Below are 23,590 nucleotides of genomic sequence, written 5' to 3'. Positions count from 1 at the left end.
TCATTATTCCTGTAATGCTGCTGCACAGCTGATCTTTAGTTAGAAACCTCAGGCCTCAGGTCAAGCCTCCAAATCTGTTATTTTTTTTTTTTAAGGTCTATTATTAGTGCTTTGATGCTGAAAAAAATTATTAACTTTTGTCAATAAACTTTGGGATCCAATATATCATATATCAACTTTTTCCTTCTGTATCATGCATGTGCTTGATTCTTAGTCTCTGGTTTGTTTTGAAAACATTTTGAACACACACACTCAGCCTCAGTGGAGCAAACTCACACACTCTTTTTTCTGCATTTCTCCAGTCCAATTTATCTGTCCCTCGTTTTACTTCTCACCTCGGGACCATTTCTTCCATCTTTCATTCAATTTTTGTGACATATTCAAAAGTTATACACGTGTTAGTCAAAGTATTTGGAGACGTAATTGCCCAAATGCTGAAAGTAGTGAAGAAACTTCTACGCAGAACGCTGTGTTCTGTGCGCTCCACCTCTCGGGGTTACCCCACTTATCAAAGCATTTGTTTATTCCAAAACTTTGGGTCACACCCTAAAAATACTGATTTCCCCGAACAAAGCGACCCGTATAGCACGCGCAGCCACTTGTTCTCCCCTCTTTTTTATCTATACCAACCCCAATATTGAACAGAAACCACTCGAGATCAGCTGGCGCAGTCAAATATCTTCGAGCGGCGAACCCCACCCCACAGTTGCATGAAAATAAAAAAAATCTGACCCTGTGTCCTACAGTATAAATTTATTCTTGTCAGACCGACTGTCTCGGGATTATAGACCGCTTCGCACCCCGGAGGTCTCAATCCCTCGTTCTAACTTTCGTCAGAGGAGAAACCTTCCGTGTCGGAATTCCACTAATTTTATTTATTTATTTAGTTGACCCCCTCAATTTGGGGATTTTATAAACTACTTCGGCCACACTTAGCTATTACTGCACGGAAACAAATTTGAAGACAAGCTCCCCGCATGGGACATTCATTTATAAAATGAATTTATCTTGTCACTTTGTTCGAATTCACTTGTCAGGACACTTATTTGCTTTCCCTATGTGAGACTATGTGTATTATACTTCACGTGTTACCATTCAATGCAAACATCAGACAGTACATTAACACTTGGATTCACTATGACCAGAGGACAACTTAATTCAGACAACTTTATTTAGTTTACCCAATATGCAGATATTTCACATTTAGTCATTAAGTGGTGTTCTGCTCACCTTTTCTCTGGCGCCTGATTGTCTGAAAAAAGCTGTCCCTCCAATCACCTCGAGGCGTCCTCCCTCGGACGGGGTCGGTCGCACAGCACGGTGGTCCTTTAGCCTTCGAACCTCGGGTCACGGCACCATTTGTTAGATCGGGTTCTTTTAGTAGGAGGCTCAAGAACGGACCGGAGTAAATTCAAGTGAAAATGAAGTCTTTATTGGTCTGGCAACAAGTGGAGCATTTCAGCGCTGGTCTCAGTCTGACAGACCTCGCAAGAAATCCGTCAGCCCGAGCCCCGTATCCCCGGTTACACCTCGTATATATGTCTCCTAGTTTCCCGAGGTGGATCCCTTGTTGATCAAATGTGATTGGATATGAATTGTCTAACTCAAATAATGTCTCTGAGGAATTCAAATAATGTGTGTGTATCAATCTGCCCTTGCTTTCCCAGACTTTCCTGATTGTTTTGTCTGTCTACTCCTGCATCACTTAAGGTCATATGGAAAAGTACTGAGACTTATTTCATTCCTAATGTCTAAGAACAAAGCCAATTATAACAAGACTTTGCTAAAATATGTGATGACATGGCTTGTTGAGCACGTAGCTACTTGTTCAAAAGACCTGTTGTCTGGACTAGAGGTTAAACAATCAACTCACAAGTTTCTTTATCTGGCTTTCATTCTCATTTTGAAAGTTTATGGAAAGTTGCAAAAGAGGTAGTTTCACGTGGGATAAACTTGACTGAATTGTCCCATGTCAGTCTATGTCAAGAGAAGGAGAGTCTGCAAAGGTGCTTTTGTCACACAGCGTATTCTATTATGCTAGCGTGATGAACTTCCTATCCTTTGTCATGAGTCTTGGCCAGGGTGCAACTTGCTTTTCTAAAAGAGACATGGTTTGAAGCCCCATAAGTTGTGTTTGACACCTTCCACACTTTGGAGTGACTGAGCTTCCGAGTGGGCTTTCTGCAGCTCCAACAGAGAGCAATCGGAGCCACCTGTGCCCAGCAAGTTTCCAGCTGTAACTGAGGTGAAGTGCTATAAACACCACATCAAAACACCTGCCCCGTGTGAGGGTCGAACTCACGACCTTCAGATTAAGAGACTGACGCGCTGCCTACTGCGCCAACGAGGCCTGCAAAACATAAATATGCATGCATTGTCAGCCTAGACTCACTTTCACACACCCATTAACTTGGGTTTGACATAAGGCGACAAAGATCTGATTGCAATGCTTTTTAAAAAAAAGAGATGGTTCGAAACCCCATAACTTGTGTTTGACACCTTCCACACTTTGGAGTGACTGAGCTTCCGAGTGGGCTTTCTGCAGCTCCAACAGAGAGCAATCGGAGACACCTGTGCCCAGCAAGTTTCCAGCTGTAACTGAGGTGAAGTGCTATAAACACCACATCAAAACACCTGCCCCGTGTGAGGGTCGAACTAACGACCTTCAGATTATGAGACTGACGCGCTGCCTACTGCGCCAACGAGGCCTGCAAAACATAAATATGCATGCATTGTCAGCCTAGGCTCACTTTCACACACCCATTCATTGGTCCTGCAGACTTTGCTAAAGGTATGTGATGCCCACTTGCCCAGCTCACATGGATTGCATGGCAATCAAATAAGTGGATGGTAGGAAATAAGATATTCTAATCTGTAGCCCCCTGTGACACCTATGGGGGGCGAGAACGGCAAAACCGAAGAAAAATGTGTCTGACATGACAAGTTTAAGTAGATAATAAAGGAATCAGAAACTGAAAGGCGACAAATATCTGATTGCAAGGCATCTCTAAAAGAGCGATGGTGTGAATCCCCATAACTCAGGTTTGACATAAGGCGACAAAGATCTGATTGCAATGCTTTTAAAAAAAAGAGATGGTTCGAAACCCCATAACTTGTGTTTGATACCTTCCACACTTTGTAGTGAGTGAGCTTCCGAGTGGGCTTTCTGCAGCTCCAACAGAGAATAATCGGAGACACCTGTGCCCAGCAAGTTTCCAGCTGTACATTTTCAAATCAAACTCAACATCTCTCACTAAAAACAAATAGTGGGTATGAGCCCCATCAGAAGTGTGTAGCAGAGTGGCGCAGCAGAAGTGTGCTGGGCCCATAGCCCAGAGGTCGATGGACCGAAACCATCCTCTGCAATGTATACATTTTCAAATCAAACTCAACATCTCTCACTAAAAACAAATAGTGGGTATGAGCCCCATCAGAGGTGTGTAGCAGAGTAGCACAGCAGAAGCGTCTCAGTGGCCTAATGGCCACCTAATGCCAGGGATTGTGGGTTTGAGTCCCATCTCAGGTGTGTAGCAGAGTGGCGCAGCAGAAGCGTGCTGGGCCCTTAACCCAGAGCTTGATGGACATAAACCATCCTCTGCTATGTATAACTTTTCAAATCAAACTCAACATCTCTCATTAAAAAAAACCTGTCCTCTCAGGCTGCTGCTCCACATTTACAGTAGCCGATAATGTAAAACAACCTACTGGCTGAAGTATTTGCATTAAGTTCATCATCTCCCTCAGGCTTCCCTAATGTTTGTAGAGCACAATTCGTACACAAGGCAATTCTAAGTGCTTTACAGCTACATAAAATCACAAGAAGGCAATAAAATCATTCCAAAAAACAAAAAAATCATTAATTAATTAATTTAAAAGTGAAGAGCGCAGATAAAATACTTTCAGGTGTCATATACACATCTAAATAGAACTGTTTTAAGCCTGGATTTAAACATTGTCACATTGTCCAGGCCCCTGCTGGACCCGTGGAGGCTGACTATGTAAACCGAAAATTTTTCCATATCCTAAATGTACAGGTACACTAGGGGATAATTGTCCATAGACTCTGAACTGGATTTCTCATTTTGAAAAACACCACATCAACCCCTTTGAGTAATGCTGAGCAATGTTACATTTATGCCCTGTGAAACCTCATCATTGACTCCTATCCTCCGTGCATGCAGATGATCTGTGATGGAGCTCATTTCATTTCCAACATTGAGGCTAAATAGCGGGGATCAGTTCATGATTCTAGGATATTCCGAGCATCCTCACTGGCACAGAGGTTTGCACAAGGCGCGAGAATTTTACTTACCTGAAGGAGTGTACTTTTGAAGTAAGGTGTGGCATTGGCAGAATTTTGGTAATGTAATGAGAGGTCAGGTGTAGAGGTCATCTTAAGGAATTTAAAGTGCTCGTCATACTTTATTATAGATAGCCATATAAGGCACATATTGCATCAAATTGCCAAGTCTTAACACATGTATATCCATCCAACATTTCTCTTATTCTGCAGGAGAGTTCAATGGTGTCCTGCTTGGGGATAAAGGCTATGCATGCTGGCCGTACCTCCTCACGCCATATCCTGATCCAGGAACAAGGGCATGCACATGCACATGCACATGCACATGCACATGCACATGCACATGCACATGCACATGCACATCAGTGTTAATTTTGTCAACTAGGACGATGACGAAAATATTTCGTTAACGCCCCTTTTATCCGTGACGATGACGAGACGATGACGCACAAAAATGCTTCCAGAAAATAAAAATATGACGAGAATAAAAAATGATTTTCGTTAACGAGACTAAGACAAGACGAAATTTACAAGCCATGGACGAATGGACATTTACAAATTTAATTGTTTATAATTAGTTTGTAATTTGTAATTGTTAATATAAGTGTTTCTTGATGTAGAAAAGGCTCCAAAGTTGTGTTCGTCAGTTCAGAGCGTAGCGGCCCCCTGCTGGTCATGTAGCATAACTGTCGGTGCTCGGTTAGAACAGGTGTGTGCCCTGAGTCGACAGAGTGAAGATCGAGCTGTTGATTAATGTCCCGGCAAGTTGTGTGTGCGTAAATGAAACGTGAGTATGGCTGTATATATTGTTTATGTAATGTATTCAGGTTGCTGTAGTCGTAGCTTCTGTTGCTTTGATGTGTAACTCGCCATGTGCATGCTAGTTGTAGCATTTAGCTCACCTGCCGGTATATGGTTTGTTGGAGCTGGAGCCATTTCGTTTACAACAAGGACAACAAAACAACCTGCATGATAATGATTGATCATGCCGCCGTGTGTAGAGAAGTTCTATTATGTACAGTGTTGACTAAAATGACTAAAATGACTAAATATGACTAAGACTAAAATTGATTTTCGACATTGTGACTAAGACTAAGACTAAATTAAAAAAAGCTGACGAAATTAACACTGATGCACATGCACATGCACATGCACATGCACATGCACATGCACATGCACATGCACATGCACATGCTAAAACAAGGGCACGGTTAGAAATGACCTTTGGCCAAATTAAATACAGGTTCATTGCTTAAAGTTCTCAGGCACCATGGCTGACTTCTGACAGAGCCATCTTAAATTAATAGTATACTTCATATTTTATACATTTTGTCTTGTGGACAACTTTTCAGGCTCAAGTCTGAGTCCCTGCAGGTTCCAGGGCCTGAAAGGACTCAGTTTCTCCTGACACAGTGAGGGACCTATACAGGGACACATATTTCCTTTGATCCTTATTGCTGTGACCTTTGAGTTAGAACTTCTTTTCATAATTTAGCATTGACACAGTAGCAGTTTAAGTCAGAGCAAGTGTGAGAAGGCTAAATGGACAGAGATGATTTATAACTTTCCACACGTTTAGGTCATGGCACCCCACTGTGAATATAAATGTAAAAAACACATTTCTAACACTTTGCATGAATCGTACAATAATGACAAGTTTGAGTTCAAGTTGTGTTGAATTGTTTAATTATTATTACATGTTTCTCAAGCTGTGGAGAGAAAACAGAATTAAATACAGTTCACAACACAAAATTCTCCTTTATCTGAATTTATTTATACTAACATCTCTCTCCAGTTTCATAATCTCTAGCTTGATCTTTTTTATTTTCAGTTTCTTGTGTTCCATATCTAGTTTGCTGCTCTCTTTATTGGACAAACACATTTCTTCAAAGGCTACTTACCACTCTGAAATATTTTCCTGTGCTTTACCTTCACCTGCTGCCAGGTACGCTTTTGGCTGTTAAGATAGCTCCTGTTGAGATGTAACAGTGAAAAAATAATATGTGGGTCACACACTCACGATAATATAGTCACAAAGTATGATGATGCGTGTCGATTATTGGGTTATTAATAAAGTGAGCAGGGCCAGTATATTTGTGCAGTACATCTCATACAGAGACAATTCAACATGCTTTATGTAGACACATTATAACACAAAGAGGAGAGCATAAATACATGAGGACAGTAAATAAATGTCTAACAATTGACAATGGTATGAAACTTTAATAACTTACGCATTTAGTCTGTCTGCAGTTGTTTGTCATGCCGTTTCTTCGCTTTTTTGATCGCAGCTGTATTACCATTTCTGGTGATGACACTTTTAAAATCCTCATACAGCTCCATCAGCATTATTTGTTCAGCTGCCGAAAAAATAACAGCTCTTGTCTTGCTCTCCTTTTCTGCCATCTCCCTTTTTCCACCATCCACTCGTTAGGGCTTCTTACGTTCCTCGTGCACTCGTACTTAGCTAGGCTATGTAAGCCTCGCTTGGATTAGCCTCACCGAGACGCAGCTGAAATGTCTTCGTGGAGCAACTTGAGGCTTAATTGGGAGATGGCGCTAGATGGCTGCTTTCTGGCTGCAGCCTGGCTTTCTTTAGCTACTTTCAAGGAATACCCCCCTGGCTGCTGACCGGTAGATTTGTTGGTACACACAATCATCCCTGGGTGGGCCCAAACCACCAACCTTCCAGTTAACAGCCGGACACGCTGGCCGATTGCGCCACAGAGACGTGCTGTAGTTTTCTGTGGGCGTGGCCTCGATCATTACCACCTCTCATCCCTTCATTACAGTGTTTTCGATTTCTTTATGTTTGTCATAAGGTTGATAACTGCTGTGTTGGTAACAAGTAAAGTAGCACACAACAAGTGGTCAATAACTTCCATGTCTGACATGTTAAAGAAAGAGATTTAATGTCAATTTTTTTCCCAAGTGCCCTCATTTGGTCTCTCAGCCTTTTTGAATTTTTTCTGTTTTGTGTTTGACTTTCATAGCAATATGACAAAAAGGTTGTTTTTTCACTTTGCTTGTGCAATTTTGACAAAAGACAGAGGAGCCTCCAGGTTGAGTCATGCATTACACTGCACTTAACAGGTCACCCTTGGAGATATATTTTGCAAAGGAAAGTGTATAATGCTTAAGGAGAGCGTTTTGGCGGCAGAATGTTTGCTTTAACTCACGTAATACGCATAAGTCAGAACGTCCCTGGGTGGGCTTGAACCACCAACCTTTCGGTTAACAGCCGAACGCGCTAACCGATTGCGCCACAGAGACTCCGCCTGGCTTTTGTTGGTAGTGGGCGTGGCTTCGAGCTTGACTGCCCCCTCATGGTGGTAGATGCAAGCTTTCTGTATTTTTACGTGATGAGACTCGAGTGAACTGCTGCTGATCTATGTCAAACTTGAACCGAAAAGTAGGAGGTGCTATACAGCAAGATTACCAGTTACAATACAATTGTAATATCTCTCATCAAACAGCTCAGCATGCTTTGGCACCTTAACTCTTGTCAACCAAATGACTTAAAGGATAACTTGTGTGTTCAGTGGGACAAGTCACCCATTACAGCTATCGATTTGCTACCAAACCTACAACTGGTTGCTGACCGGTAGGTTTATTGGTACACACACTCGTCCCTGGGTGGGCTCGAACCACCAACCTTTCTGTTAACAGCCGAACGCGCTAACCAATTGCACCACAGAGACTTGCTGTAGCTCTCTGTGGGCGTGGCCTCAATCATTACAACCTCTCACCCCTTCAATTACAGTGTGTGTTCGATTTCTTTATGTTTGTCATAAGGTTGATATCTGCTGTGTAGGTAACAAGTAAAGTAGCACACAACAAGTAGTCAATAACGTCCTGGTCTGACTTGCTAAAGAAAGAACTTTTTTTTCCCAAGTGCCCTCATTTGGTGTCTCAGCCTTTTTGAGTTTTTTCTCGTTTGTGTTTGACTTCCATAGCAATATGACAAAAAGGTTGTTTTTTCACTTTGCTTGTGCAATTTTGACAAAAGACAGAGGAGCCTCCAGGTTGAGTCATGCATTACACTGCACTTAACAGGTCACTCTTGGAGAAATATTTTGCCAAGGAGCGTGTATAATGCGTAAGGAGAGCGTTTTGGCAGCAGAATGTTTGCTTTAACTCACGTAATACGCATAAGTCTGAACGTCCCTGGGTGGGCTTGAACCACCAACCTTTCTGTTAACAGCCGAACGCTCTAACCAATTGCGCCACAGAGACTCTGCCTGGCTTCTGTTGGCAGGGGGCGTGGCTTCGAGCTTGACTGCCTCCGCATGGCGGTAACATTTCTACCTTAAAATAACAGCTTAAAAAAAATTGTGCGGCTAGAATGACTTTTAATATTACGATTGGCCTGTCTCCTATGCCCTTCGGGGGTCTGAGTTGGAAAAACTGCGCTATGTAACTTTGCTGGACCGGCCCGGGAGCTGAGCGGAAGTACTTCGACCTGCTTTCTGGCACACCTACCGCAAAAACAAATAGACCCCTCTCACGCTCCCAGGTACATTTGATTACTCTTACCTTCTCAGTCGGCGTAGCTTGCACCTTCTGACTCCTCGCCGGTTCGTCAACAAACGTGAAATGTGAAAGCGAAAGGGTGTTGTATTTACGACAGTGTAACCGTACATTACCTCCAAGCCTGTAGGGGGAGCTCCAGCAAAACCTACACACAATTATCACAACCACAAACCCAATTCGCAAAACACCTTGGATCCTTTGCAAAATGAAACACTCTTGTAAAAACTATACGCTCATTTATCAAAACCATATTTTGTTACCATATGAAACACACACGTTGCATATGACTTAACTCTGTTTGTAACAGTTACACACTGCTGTTGAAAACCTTAAACACTTTTGGCTAATTCTGCTTCTGAGTGAATAGAGTAGTATAGGTGAAGTACACAATGAATTTGCAAAACCTCGCCCAGATTTGCACAACTATAAACACAATGTCGGCTCACACAAAACAATACACACAGTGAATACTAAACACACTTGTATGCATTAGACACGACACAAGACCAATGCTGCGGACTGATGAAAATGTAATTTATTTCTCCAAAAACTGAATTTAGTCAACAGAGACATAAAAAACAAAACAAAAAACATGCCCCATTTTCCATGCTTCTGACAAACATAAAATTGTATCCTGTACAAAAACAACCAAAAAAAAAAAACAATAATTTTAAAAAAATTTAAAAAAAAACAGTACAGAAATCACTACTGGTCATCACTTCGCCTCGCTGGATCCGGCCAGAGAATTTCGTCAACATCGCATGCAATATCATCATTTCCAAGACAGCGTGGAAAGAATTGTCTTGAATGCAGAATCCATCCCTGTATGGCTGTGGCTTCAATCAGGTCACAGGCCTCCTCCATGGCCTGAATGAGGGGTATGCGAGCCTGGGGGTGCAGCCTCCTTCTCCTCTTGCGATTCGTCCTCTCACCCTCACTCTTCCTCTTCCTTCCATTTTGGTCAAAGATAGGTGAACTCACTTGCTGCATATTTATAGTGCTTAAACCGGATTGGTGTGTCTACAATTAAGCAATCTTGTGTTTGCACACCTGATGGCTGTGTTTAACCAGTTGGCACATAGGGGTGGTCATTTGACAGTCAGTGCTTTAGAATTGCAAGGAAGTGACATCTTGATATACTTCTGTGTCTAAAGGCCCATTTATGCCCTACGGAACCGGACGAAATTCGTCTGTCCGGTCCATACGTTTCTCCCGGAGCTTCTATTTATGCCTCCGTCCATATTGCGCACTTCCGTAAGAAATCCTCTAGAGGGCCGTATATATTGAGTCATTGTCGGCCGCGGGTTTGAGAAACATGGCGTCAATTGAGGAAGTTGCAGTTCTCTATCTATTATGGCAGCACACAAAGAAACCGGTGTTTAGGAAACATTAACTTGTGCGTTTTTTTTTTTTTTACACCCGTTCCTTTCGTACACGGTTGTGGTAAATCTCCTACTCTTCGTTCTTCTTCTTCCTCCATAACTTCCGGCGCAAACACGCTCCTGACTCTCTACTGCCCCCACGAATTCCTCTGGTATTGCTCCGTTTCGCCCGGAGTTCACCGGATTGCTATGCTCTTGACCTACGGACAAACTGACGGATGAAACGACCCCCGGAACCGGGTGAAAGCGTCCGTTTCCGTAGTTAACGTAGGGCATAAATGGGCCTTTATGCATACAAGTGTGTTTAGTGTTTTGCAAATCGTGTGTATTGTTTTGCAAAAAGTGTGAACTGACTTTGTGCTTATAGTGGTGCAAATCTGGGCTGAGTTTTGGTCATTGAGTGTAAGCTTTTGATAATTGTGTAATACTTTTGATTTTAGTGTTTATTCAATCGTAAAAAACTGTAAAAGAGAGAAACTGCTGATGATTAACATGTTTGGTATTCTATCCAGAAGTCAACTCTGTTAAAGCGTTTTCTGAGTAATTCTTTGGAGGGAGAGATGTTATTCATCATTTTGAAGCATGCTTCTTTTGCTTTAGGAGCTACAGGGAAGGCTCAGTACATTGTTCTTAGTTTTGGGATTGAAATTTGATAAAAATTTACTTCAGATTTCGTTTTTATTTTGTCACCCAGGAAAAAGATTGTTTGTTAAGCATTTTCTAATAAAAAGTTCTGACATATTTCATGTAAAACAGGATTCCCTCCATTGATAGAGGGGGTAGCTGTGGCTGTATAAACTGGGGGGTCAGAATGTTTTTAGTCAGAAAATTCTTGGGGAAGCGCATTACGCAATCGCAACAAGTCTAAACTAGGAGGGTTGAACTCATATTTGATGCTAAAGTGTTCGTAACTCAGTAAATTACCATCATCTTCCTTAAATGTGTCTCAGACCAAAGATCTCTCTCAAAGCAATGTTTGGTGGTGCAGCACATCTCTGTTGTTCCAGATTACTGTAGAGCGATGAAACATTGTGTGTGGAACATTTTCCAGAACAACTTGTTTATGGAACTCTGACAATGACTCAGGAAGCTTATTGGCATCAAAGTCCGAGATGAGCAACAGGTTTAAGCCGCCAAGTTGGTTAAAGAGGAAGTTAGGAATACAAAAGCAGAATAAACTGTGACTTTTAATCCAAGATTTTATCCAGTTTACTTTAAAGTGGAATTCACCTTTAGCCATTGTGCACTATTAACATGGATAATGTACTCTTACTTGGTATTTTACTTAAAAAAAAAAAAGATTTTGCATTATTTTGTAAAATTGTATACAATTGCGTCTTGAGCCGTAATTTTCACTACTGTATTGATTGGCTCAACTAACCAGAATGCATTGCGTGTAACCAGGCTGTTGCCATACCAACGCGACAAGCCGAAGCAACTTGCAGAGCGGAGAGACAGCGATAGAGACAAAAATAATAACACATAACGTCACACATTTTGAAGGAGCAACGCCTCCCTAGCCTGACTATACGCCGGCCACTCTCAACTTCTATGAATGGAGAATAGGGTGAGCAGAGCGGCTGGCGTATACACTTCCCATGTAGTGCTAACCAACCTAGCACACCGCACCGTGTAGCAAAGTAGGATTACAACAAAGTAAATTCAAGAATACATTATTAAAGTTGAGTGTTACCGTAGAGTTGCGCACAGTCATCACGGTGCACTTAGGAGAAAGATGGGGATGAAACTTTGGTCATTTCGATGGCGAGATGTGTTCGATGGACGAGTAGCCTACGGCAAGTCAAAATGTGAATTCATTGTGCTCCTCCGCGATCTTGTAGCCATTTTCGGCTTATTTATTTGAGGCAAAAATGAACCATTGTGTTTGTCTCTATGTGGCCCTGCGATGGACTGGCGGCCTGTCCAGGGTGTACCCCGCCTCTCGCCCATTGACTGCTGGGATAGGCTCCAGCCCGCCCGCGACCCGATCGACGGATTCAGCGGTATAGATAATGGATGGATGGATGGATGAACCATTGTCATCCTCCACAACCACAACAGTTGGACTATACACGCATCAATGCGAATTGCACACACAAATATCCGACTACGGATAGTCCAGTGTGTCAAAATACATTATGTACATCCATACTGCCATCATTTGTATGTGTTCTTGCTCCCTCTTGTGTCATCAAAGTGACATAACCGTTGTAGTTTACAGGAAAGGTAGATTTTATTCATTCATCTGAAACATCATGTGAGTAGATTGGCTTCATACATCTTGGTAAACTTTCCATTTCTGTTAAATATATTCTACCTAAAACTGACAAGTCTCTTTGGAGCCATATATTCAGTTTAGTTCTGCATTCAGTAAGTTTGCTTTCAACACTGATGAACTGACTACTTCTTTGGTCTTCAGTTCAGTGAATACCGAGGTGTTTCATCTCTGACTTAATGGGAACTTGGCAAAGTTCTTTCAGAGGTGCGTCATGAGGAGCAAAGAGTCTATGCTTATTTAAATTTAAGGTTGGTACTGAAGCCTTGGAGAGTCTATGTTTTCATTTAAATTCATTTAAATGATTTTATTTGTTTCTCTTTATATTCTTTTATGTATTTTTAATGCTTATTGCACTCCCTGCTGCAATGCTTATGTTTTATGTAAAGCACTTTGAACTGTTTGTACATGAAATGTGCTATACAAATAAATTTGATTTGATTTGATTTGATTAGAGTTATTGGGATCTGCTGTTCATTTCTCATCAACAGTGTTGTGTCCTCCTCCAGCTGGCTGATGACCATCTCTGTACCCAGAACATCCAAAGGTTTGATGTCCAATATTTTTTGGTTGTGAGGACTCTTGAAAGGGTATCTGTCCAGATATTCATCATAAACCATGTTGTAATCTGCTCCCACAATTACATTTGCAAATGGATAGGCAAGTTTAAGATTTTCAGTATTCTCAGAAAACTCTGTAAGTAATAGTTTGTTCAAAGCGGGGTTGTTGAAGCCGTAGATATTAACAAGAATACAATACTGATCATCAATATTCCAAACCCAGATTAGCCAGTGACCCTTGTTAAGCCTGGTTTATAGACGGTAATGCAAGACGCAAAGCAAGACGCAAGGAGAAACGCAAGCCCTTGCGCGGTTGCAAGCCCCCCATTGCGAGCTTGCGTGTGTCACCTCAATTTTCTAAACTTCACGCAAGAAAAGACGCAAGCCTACTACTTGCAAACGGCATACTCATCGATCAGACAGTATGCAGAGCGTTTACACACAGTGCACTTCACTCCTGTCCGAGCCGAAATCAGCCGGCCTGAAAAGCTGATTTCCCTTAAGCTATAAACTCTGTAAATATATAACTTTAGCAACATTTGAAACATTTTCAGGCGAGAAAGTAGTCGTTTAGACCGCCAAGGTGTTGAAAATCTGACAAAATACCGGCTATTTACAAGAAGAAGAAGCATGAATCACTGGAAGAGGTCCTGGCGGTGAATTTCCTTTCATCGTAGTAGGCTTGTCATTGAAAAAACCCGCTACTCCACTTACTGTCCTGGCGGTGAATCGCCACGCAGCACACGCAAGCGCCGGCAAAGCTAAATGAAGTATAAACGTCTCGAGCCATTAACATAAACGCAAGAAGAAAGCGCAAGGGCAGTAAAAAGAAGTATAACTCAGCCTTTACTGAGTTTAGAGGCCACCAGTTTACCAGGAGAGTTCCAAGAAAGAATGGCCAGACCTGCTGCCTTCTGGAGCCATGCTCAAAGACCATTTGGTTACACCAGGAACCTTCATCGTCCGCTTTTGAGTGTGTTTCCTGTAACAAAATAAAGTTTGCTTTCTTGTCCTTACAAAATAAAAAGATAGATTTTCTCTAAGTGATATCTCTTAAGCATTCAAAGAAAAACAAGAAAAATCAACTTTCATTTTGAACTGCAACTAGCAACCGCTAGTAAACAGTAAGAAGTCCAACTGAGTGAAGAGAAATAAAAAGTAAGAAAAAGCCCCAAAGTTAACTTTAGGCAATGTCCCTTTAAAATCAAAATGCCTTTAAGTTACCATCCGACCTTTTTATCAGCAGGGAACAGTGAAAGCCTGTTTTCTTCTTCCTCTTCAGAATTAGAGGGTTCCTGCTGGACTCTCATACTCTAAAAAATGTATTTCAGCAGTAGTTGAACTATTGTAAAGTTCTGAATGAGTTTCATTCAGATTTCTGCTTTAGTGAAGGCAGTCTACATTTGTGGAGTATATCAACCTGGAATTCCATGTTGTTCCCTCAGCACACATGTAAACTGCTGTTCTCATATGAGTGAATCTGCATCAATTAGGTTTCTCGTGTTGCTGTGCGTCTGACGTCATGACGTCTCCGCCTTCCCCAGAACATTCTAGAACTTTCCAGAACTTTCTACCGGCAGTTGGGCTGCCCGTCACTCTCTTGACTCTGACAACTTGGAAAGAAAATAGAAGCTAAATTACCACCGTCTCCATCGTTTTTGAAGGTAAGTAAGAGGAAAAACAAATAATTTAATTGTAGTAGTTTAGTAAGTTCCCGCTGCGAACGCCTGCTAGCACCCCAGACAGCTAGCGGGGCTAGTAACTCTCCTAAGTCTCTAACTCTCTAAATGTAGCCCTGAAAAGAAACATCTGTACAGCTGTACCGCAGCAGCAGCTGTCATTTGAATTGTTTTACCCTATTTACCAATTACTATAGCCATGGCAAAATGTTTGCCCATTGGACCAAGGCGTCAAAAGCCCTTCTGGCAGGTGAGGTGCCACCAGTTTTTAGACTGAAGAAGCCAAAGCTTGATGACATGACTGAGGTCAGTTTGCACTCCTTTTTTCTCAGTCTTTATTAGGTGTTTTCAGTAAATCTTATGTCAAGTTTTCCCTCCCAGGACATGGTTTGAGAACTGACTTTTGAGAAAGTGACGTTTGCTTGTATTTAAGGCAAAATAATACTTATTTAGGCTGAAGAGAAGCAGAATAAGTGGCAGCAAACTGCTGCTCCAGTTGTGCAGGAGGTGGGGAACTTAAGAACAGGGAGGCTTCATCTCCATCATCTCCATTCCATGTTGTTACATTTTGTGAAATGACCTTTCATGCTCTGACAAAAAAGCTGAGACATTTTTTTTCTTCTTTAGACCAGTGCGGTGGTCCGAGATGCATCATTGATGCATCATTGTGCATCAATGGTGGAGAAAGGTTCTTGTGAATTAAAACACTTACAAAAAAGACGATTGAAAGTTTGTATTTTGTCTACTGTTTTCTCCTGTGACAGAGGTTATTGGATATCTGGGTCATGTAACTAGGTATTCAGTAATTCACTTTGAATACACAAAGCTAAGTTCATTTAAAATCATAAACCCTCACACCCTCAATGTGGTCCGACAGCACAAGGTAAGAACACAGCACAAACAATATTAATAGAATATTATTACAATATAGAATATAATATTAGACTTGTAAACACACATAAAATATGCGATAAATATTGACACATATTTTTATAAAAGAATTGAGTAAATCAATATGTAAATGGGCCCAACAATAGAAGCATTATACATTAAGGTGTACTTACAGAGATTTATTGTTTCAAAATTAATTTGTAGTGCAAACTAAACTAACAGATGTTGTTTTTGCAAATTAAATTAAAACAAAACACTGGAGTAAAATAATGCATGTTTTGAGTAGGCCAATAATGTTTTAAGGGGATCATAACAGCTGTACATCTAGTCTCCATTGATTATCTGTAGAATAAACCTAGAAGTGGTCGTAACGTTTAAAAATACGTGCTTCCGGTACACTCGCTTTTATTTTGAAAGGCTTCGCATAAACTTCCGGTTCTCCCAGTCTGCAGCCAGGCTCTCTTGTGCGGCTCCGTGAGCCACGTGACTTCCGCATTCCTTCCTTTCTTTCGAAGTCTGTGGGGGGTCGCTGCTCTCTGTTTACACCCCTCTGGTCTAAAGAGCAGAAGACCACCAGAGACTTTTGTCTTCTTGGTTTTTATGGAGCTCTGAAGCAGCGCCGCAGGTAAGTTTTCCATCTTCATCGTTAGGACGGTTCGGCTCCGGTTCAGTCTTCCTGTTTGGAGAGACACGGTCCACACGAAGCAGTGTTAAAAACACCGCCAAAGCCAATAAATGCGCTGTGTTAGCCTTCCATTATCGGCATGTTTCTGATAAAGATGGAGGTCTCCGAGTACAAGTGTTTAATGAGGTTAATATATCCAAAGTGTTTAAAGGCAGTAATTACCGGTACACATGCATTACTACGAGTTTCGCTGTGTACATCTCCGGCTTGCTCCATCACTGTTGATGAGAAAGCATTGTTTGCTAGATTCTGCTGCTAGCTTCCAGCTCCACTGCTAAACTGTTTCCCTGTGGGACCACCAGAGGGACTATCTGTATCTGTATATAGAGCTGGAGGGTTGTTGGTCTGACTGCAGGAACAGCTTCATTATGTCTGTGTTTATGCATTAATTAAATCATACAGCAGATGTCCAGCTGCTGATGGCAGCTAACGCAGGTAAACACAGCGGAAAGCTTCCAGCATGGTGGCCGCGTGAGCGGTGTTGATGACGTCACTGTTGTCTTAGCGGGATGGAGCACAAAAACAACAACTTTAACATTTACGACGCAGTTTTCGATAAATATTGACCAATAATGTGCATTGATCACTTCACTGACTTTGTATTTTATCAACGTTTTTCTTTTTTGGAGCCGCAGAGACTCATTTATCACCGTTTTAAATTACTGCGGTCAAGTGAGCAGACGTTCGTCTTTTCCTGATTTAAAGTGCGCCCATATTACAGAATTTATGGCAAATGCAGGAAGTCCATGACGCGGAGCGTGCAAATATTTTACTCTACTATAAAATCCCTTTGATCCATAATTTCTGACAAAGGTTGATACACTTGAACTCAGAAACATCCTGACTGTTTACTCACTCAGTATCAAACATATTCACTGTATCATTTTGGAGAAATTCAGCCTCAAAGTGAATTATTTTGAAGTGAAAAAGTCATTATTTGCAATATTTACTCTACTGTAAAATCCATTTGATCCATAATTTCTGACAAAGGCGTGTACACTTGAACTCAGAAACATCCTGACTGTTCACTCACTCAGTATCAAACATATTCGCTGTATCATTTTGGAGTAATTCAAAAATCATGTCATGTACTCAGCAGCCAAACCACCACTTAAAGGGCCTGACTTAACAAACTGGGTAAGTTGTTTAAAAGGTTTTCTCCGCACATTTTGCATGCCTTGTTTTAAAGTGTATGAAAGCAAGCAAGAGCCAAAAAGGATGAGAAATGACAGCCAATCATCTGTGCTAGGACAATCTGAGGTTCACTCCTCAGCCATAGGGATATGCATGTTTTCCTATCAAGAATTCCTGAGTTCAAGTGTATCAACCTTTGTCAGAAATTATGGATCAAAAGGATTTTACAGTTGAGTAAAATATTTGCACGCTCCGTATCACGGACGTCCTGCATTTGCCATAAATTCTGTAATACGGGCGCACTTTAAATCAGGAAAAGACGAACGTCTGCTCACTTAAGCCCAATCCCAATTCACCCCTTGGCCCTACCCCTTACCCCTTCCCCTCCGTTTTGCGCGTTCACGTGTAGAGGTAGTGTTGTCCCAATACTCTTCCAAAGCCCTTCCCCTTAGCCCTACCCCTCCGTTGTAGCCCTTGAAACGGAGGGGTTCGGCCAGGCAGACTCCGTTTGAAGGGGTATGATATATTTCCCAGAATACAACGCGACTACCGGGAGATCGCGAGTCTTTTAAAAATGGCAGAAGCAAGAGCACCACACAAATGTAAGTTCTTCTATTTTTTTTTTGCCATAATTTAACTGATTTAATCGTTTTAGGTTGTGATAACTGGTGTATTGTGTGAGTTTAACATGGTGGTAATGTGTAGTTATTTTCTCTTATAAACGCACATGGGAAAAGTCGCTATTTTACATGGAGTAATCGGTCAATGCATGTGAAGGTGCTGTGAAAGAATTGTTTTTTTAAATTGTAACACGAGTATTTACAAGCAATGTAGTTGGTTAACCATAGAGAAGTTCCTTTTGAGCGTCATTTCGCTACCTATTATCACAAGTATTCATATACGTGACTGATTCACAGGGACTCAAGCACAAAGAGCCTGAGCCTGATCAGGTTTAGCGCCGAAAACGAAGATCTGTTTCTAAAGTCATCCCCATCCCCAAAAAGAAGTAGGAAGTCCAATCCCATAATGGATTACCTGATACAGGAGAGCCTGAAGGAGCAGAAGCGCCACGAGCAGAAAACGGAGCGCTTTTTAGCTCGGTTTGAGCGCATGATAGACAAACTTTACGGTGAGTTGATGCGCCATGCACCTATTGTACACACAGCCACCACTACCGCATTCTGAAACACCTTTTTTTAATTTTTTACAATGGATGAAAGTGCATGCTATAATGTCATGTCGTGTCTTGTTCCCCCAGAACATCACTGAGCCCATGCAGCACCTTCGCTGTTCCTGCTCCAGTCATCTCGTTCTTGATGATTGCACTGTTGCCCGTTTATATTCATAATGTTTATATTCATACTGTTTATTGTCCATATTTGCACCACACACTTTACAGCAGACACTTTAAGCTGTTATTTCTGAAAATAAGCTGCCTTACCAGTCTGTAATGTGAGCCTAATAAAATAAATTAAGGACAAAAGGTTTGTGAGCATGATTATCACATCAACATCATATGAACGACTGGAACGGATATTGGTATGAAGAGATTTATTATACAAGGGATAACAAAAAAATTGGGGTACATGTTGTGGTCCAATGGGCAATAATTTGTAGGACGACCCGTCTGCTGGAAAGAAAAACATGGAAAGATCAGGCTTTCATCCTCCCAAACCAACACATTGATAGCACACACAATGCAGTGCATTTATTTAAGTCATCAAATCTGAACCTGGTACAAAGAAAACCGCTTAAAAAACGCATGAGCTGCATGTTTATTCCAAACGAAACGAGGCGAGTAACAAAGGCTAAACGTTAGCTTATGCTTTCAGCTAGGTTAGCCAGGTTAGGATACTACTCCAGTCAATAAATCAGCAAATCCAACGAGACAAGCAAATTGTTTCTATATTACACGATATCACAAATGTACAGTTAGAAGCACTTTCAAACACAAACACACAATCATTTTCACACGCCGGCTCTGGAAGCTACCAGCTGCTCACTCACACGCGTTATTTGCATTAATTTATGATTCTACATACCGTAACAAGATCCAGCAATGCTCCCAGATGTCGAAGACGCCTTTGCCTGATGGCACTCCGTCGATTCAACGCAGATATTTAAAAAAAAATATCCGAATAGCCCAGGACAGCGCGAACACCACAGCACCGGTCATGTTTGTTTACTTCTGGCTAAAGCTGTCGCTTTTGGTTACGTAACAACTGACGGCGCGGACTAATTACGTTCGTGGGTGTGAAGTGCTGTCCCAATTCGAAGGGGTGACATTCTTAGCCCTTCGCCTACCCCTCCGTTTGAAGGGGCGAGGGGTAGGCGAAGGGGTAGAAAATAGAATTGGGATTGGGCCTTAACCGCAGTCAGTAGTTGCAGTTTTCTCCGTCACAGAGGTGTCGCTGCTACGAGAAGGTTACCGCTAACTACTCTACAAGGAGGAAAGTGGAGAAGAAAACAATGCCCCTGTAGCACTGTCAGCAATGATGCTGCTGCTTAGAACCTTACCGGCCAAAAGGCGGCCAATGAGAAAGATTATTTACATAATAGCTGATGAGCAGAAGTTGAAATTTCAATAGGTGTGTTCTCACCATTATAGTCTGATATAGTACTTAGAATATTGTTATAGGACTTTAAGTGTATTGTGTTATGAAATATTGTGCTTTAATGGACACACTTGGGAATTATCGTTACCTTTCAGGATACAACAACAACAATAATGATAATAGATCGGTTTTATATAGCGCTTAATACTCAAAGCCGCTTCCAGTGAATGAAACAACAGCAAATTCCCAACGACATCATTTATTTACGAATAATTACACAAAGTCAAAGTCAGGTTTTTCTTCATATATACAAGACATACAGAGAGATGGAAATGACTTTTCTAACTATCCCACGATGAAGACAGGGCAAGCCATTTACCAACAAGTAACACATGACAGTAAACATTAAAGTACACGGGAGACAGCAAATGAGGACAGGCTTATCCTCGTCATACTAAAATAAAATTAAAGTGACGTTGACGATAAAAGTGCAAATGACAAGACAAAGACAAAGTGCAAAGACAGACGGCCATAAATGGAGGCCAGAGTCCAAAGTGTGAGTGTGTTTGTGTGTGTGTGCTGGGGGTAGAGTTCAGCATTCTGACAGCCTGGTGGTGCGGAGGCTCCTGAACCTTCTCCCAGAGGGCGGGAGGCTCCCGAACGATCTTTGCGGGTGAGGCGGGTGGTGTAAATGTCTTGTAGGGAGGGGAGTGGGGCACCAATGATCTTTCCTGCTGTGTTCACTATGCGCTGCAGGGCTTTCCTGTTGTAGTCGGTGCAGCTCCCGCCCCACACTGTGATGCAGCTGGAGAGGATGCTTTCCATGGGGCCTCTGTAGAATCTGCACATGATGGGTGGTGGTGCAGTCGCTCGCTTCAGTCTGCGCAGGAAGTAGAGGCGCCGTTGGGATGTCTTCGCCAGGGCTGCAGTGTTGGTGTTTCAGGAGAGGTCCTCACTGATGTGCACCCCCAGGAATCTGGTGCTGCTCACTCTCTCCACAGCAGCACCATCAATAATCAGTGGCAGGTGATGGGTGTGGCCTCTCTGGAAGTTGACAACAATCTCCTTGGTCTTGCTGAGATTCAGCAGGAGATTGATTGTTGATGTGATGTGATGTGATGTGTGACATGACTAGCCTTCGAAGCACTTCATGATGATGGGAGTCAGTGCCACAGGACGGTAGTCGTTGAAACAGGATGGAGCAGATTTCTTCGGGACAGGTATGATGGTGGCGGCCTTGAAGCACGATGGAACAACAGCTTGCCTCAGAAGTGTTAAAAATGTCTATGAAGACATCCTTGAGCTCCTCTGCACAGTCCTTCAGCACACGACCGGGGATGTTGTTTGGACCTGTGGCCTTGCGGGTGTTGATAGAGGTGAGTGTCCTCTTTACGCTGGCAGCCGACAGGGGCAGTATCTGATCGTGAGGAGGGTGGGGTGGGGTGGGGTGTCTTCTGTGGGCAAGTGTTGTTCTGTGCTTCAAAGCGTGCCAAGAAGCTGTTCAGGTTGTTGAGCAGAGAGGTGTTGCTATGGCAGCTCTGTGGCGCAGGCTTGTAGTCCGTGATGGCCTGAATGCCCTGCCATAGGCTCGGTGCGTCTCTGCTGTCCCTGAAGTGGGAGGTTATTTTTTGTGTGTAGTCCTTTTTTGCTTTCCTGATGCCACTGGACAGGTTGGCTCTTGCTGTTCGCAGGCCAGATTCGTCCCCAGCTCTGAAGGCGTTGTCTCTGGCCCTCAGCAGCCTGTGAACGTCCCCTGTCAGCCATGGCTACCGGTTAGCCCAGTTGATGTTTTTTATGTGGGTCACATCATCGATGCATTTGCTGATGTACGAGGTCACGGTGTCTGTGTACTCCTCAATGTCTGTATTGTTAGATTCGATTCTTTCGATGGCAGCTCAAGAACAAGCCGGAGGAATCTCAAGTAAAATAAAGTGTCTATTGGAAATCACGTCAAAGCATATCAGCGCTGGGCTCAGTGGAACAGAGCTCCCGCAGGAAGTCCGTTAGACTGAGCCCCTATTTCCGGGTATCATTTGCATTTATAGCCTCATAGGTTGGACTCACACTCTACCGAGTATGATTGGACATGAGTAGGTTCAACATGCTTCGTCATATTCTCTGGATCACCCCAAAACAATGTGTGTGTGAATCTGCCCTTGCTTTCCCAATTGTTTTGTCTTCCCATTCCTGGATGGAAAAGTACAGAGACTATTTAATTTATAATGTCTAAGAACAAGGCCAATTTTAACAATTCCCCCTTTTGAAGTGATTTCTATCACTTCAATTAATTCAGTCAAATAACTGAGGTTGGAATGTTATCTTCTGTATTGTGTCACACCTGTTTAGCAGCAGCAAGTTTTTAGCAGTCCCCTGCAAGAGCCACTTACCTTTTAAGATGTAGCACAATCAGATAGGAGATTTCTGTCATCCCCCTTTTGAAGTGACTTCATGTGTCATTATGTAAGCTTATGTGTAAGCTGTTCTTCTTTGTAATTACAGCAGCAAGCTGCACTGGTGCGCTCCACTTTTTTTCTTAGGTGCACCCAAATTTTCAAACGCATTGCATTTAACACTGCAGTTTTACAGGTTCACTTTATTTATTTATTTTAAAATCGCTGTCCATATATGTCTATTAACTAGAAATCTGGTCAAAATAAAGTTCTTATTTGAAGCACAATTCTACAAACTTACTGAACTTAACTTACTAACTACTTACTACTAAAAAAACTACATTTTTTTTTTTTTTTTATTGCTGCAGGTAATGTGTTTCATAGATGCGTTGTGCTTTTTCAGCGTTTCAATTTGAAATCTATTAGAACCAGTCACAAATGCACTATTGCCATACTTTACAGTAAACGCAGTGCATTATATTATCGGCTTTACTGTATTTTAGCCAGGTTAACTGGTCAAGCCACTCTCTTAGAAATGTATACACTTTACCCCTTTTAATTTCAGTTGGTTCAGGCTCGGAGTCGATCGTATGTGGCTCATTATCTGAGCTTCGGAGCTTAGAGGAGGGGCCACTTTCGAATCTTGCTAGCTCTCTAGGATTACCTACCATAACTTTAACTTAAACAAAAAGTTGTCAATCGTTCTTTTCATCTTATCACCCGCGGCTACATCCACTGTTTATCTGACGGGCCGAGGTTCATCACCTCTCTCTCTGACTACAGGACGAACGTGTTTAAACGTACACGGGCCAATCAGAAGGGGGTCCCGCCCTTCACTATCTCTGATTGGTTTAGACCACGATACGGGTCTAACGTGTGTCTGTTGTTGAACCACAGGGAGACTTTCAGAGTTGCGTAGACTTTTTTTTTCTCGAACGGATGGTTGCACTGGTGCAACCTGAGATTTTTTTTTAGGCGCACCATTGAGAAAATGGGTCGCATGTGTGACCAAATTGGTCGCACTTTAGAGCCCTGCTAATGCTTTAGCTAAACTTTCTTATATCAGGACTATTCCATCATTTTGTTCGGAACAGAACCTCTTTCCGAGAGGGTTAAAACCTTCATAAGTCACTGATTCTTAAGCCTGGTTTATAGTCGGTAACGCAAGACGCAACGCAAGACGCAAGAAGAAACGCAAGCCCTTGC

At 42.2% G+C, this 23,590-nt stretch overlaps 4 non-coding genes across 4 annotated transcripts; all 4 read right to left on the bottom strand.

Moving 5' to 3' along the window:
• Positions 1-2,277: 2,277 nt before the first annotated feature.
• trnak-cuu (transfer RNA lysine (anticodon CUU)) lies at positions 2,278-2,350 on the bottom strand. Its single transcript has one exon. It is a non-coding gene; the product is annotated as a tRNA-Lys (tRNA).
• A 285-nt stretch (positions 2,351-2,635) lies between these two features.
• On the bottom strand, positions 2,636-2,708 carry trnam-cau (transfer RNA methionine (anticodon CAU)). Its single transcript has one exon. It is a non-coding gene; the product is annotated as a tRNA-Met (tRNA).
• Positions 2,709-7,499: 4,791 nt separating this feature from the next.
• trnan-guu (transfer RNA asparagine (anticodon GUU)) lies at positions 7,500-7,573 on the bottom strand. Its single transcript has one exon. It is a non-coding gene; the product is annotated as a tRNA-Asn (tRNA).
• A 354-nt stretch (positions 7,574-7,927) lies between these two features.
• On the bottom strand, positions 7,928-8,001 carry trnan-guu (transfer RNA asparagine (anticodon GUU)). The gene has a single exon. It is a non-coding gene; the product is annotated as a tRNA-Asn (tRNA).
• Between the last annotated feature and the right edge of the window lie 15,589 nt (positions 8,002-23,590).

The sequence above is a fragment of the Odontesthes bonariensis genome, chromosome 8, assembly GCF_027942865.1.
Source record: "Odontesthes bonariensis isolate fOdoBon6 chromosome 8, fOdoBon6.hap1, whole genome shotgun sequence".
Taxonomy (NCBI): domain Eukaryota; kingdom Metazoa; phylum Chordata; class Actinopteri; order Atheriniformes; family Atherinopsidae; genus Odontesthes; species Odontesthes bonariensis.
The sequence above is the reverse complement of the archived record's forward strand: the minus strand, read 5'-3'. Positions and strand labels throughout refer to the sequence as shown.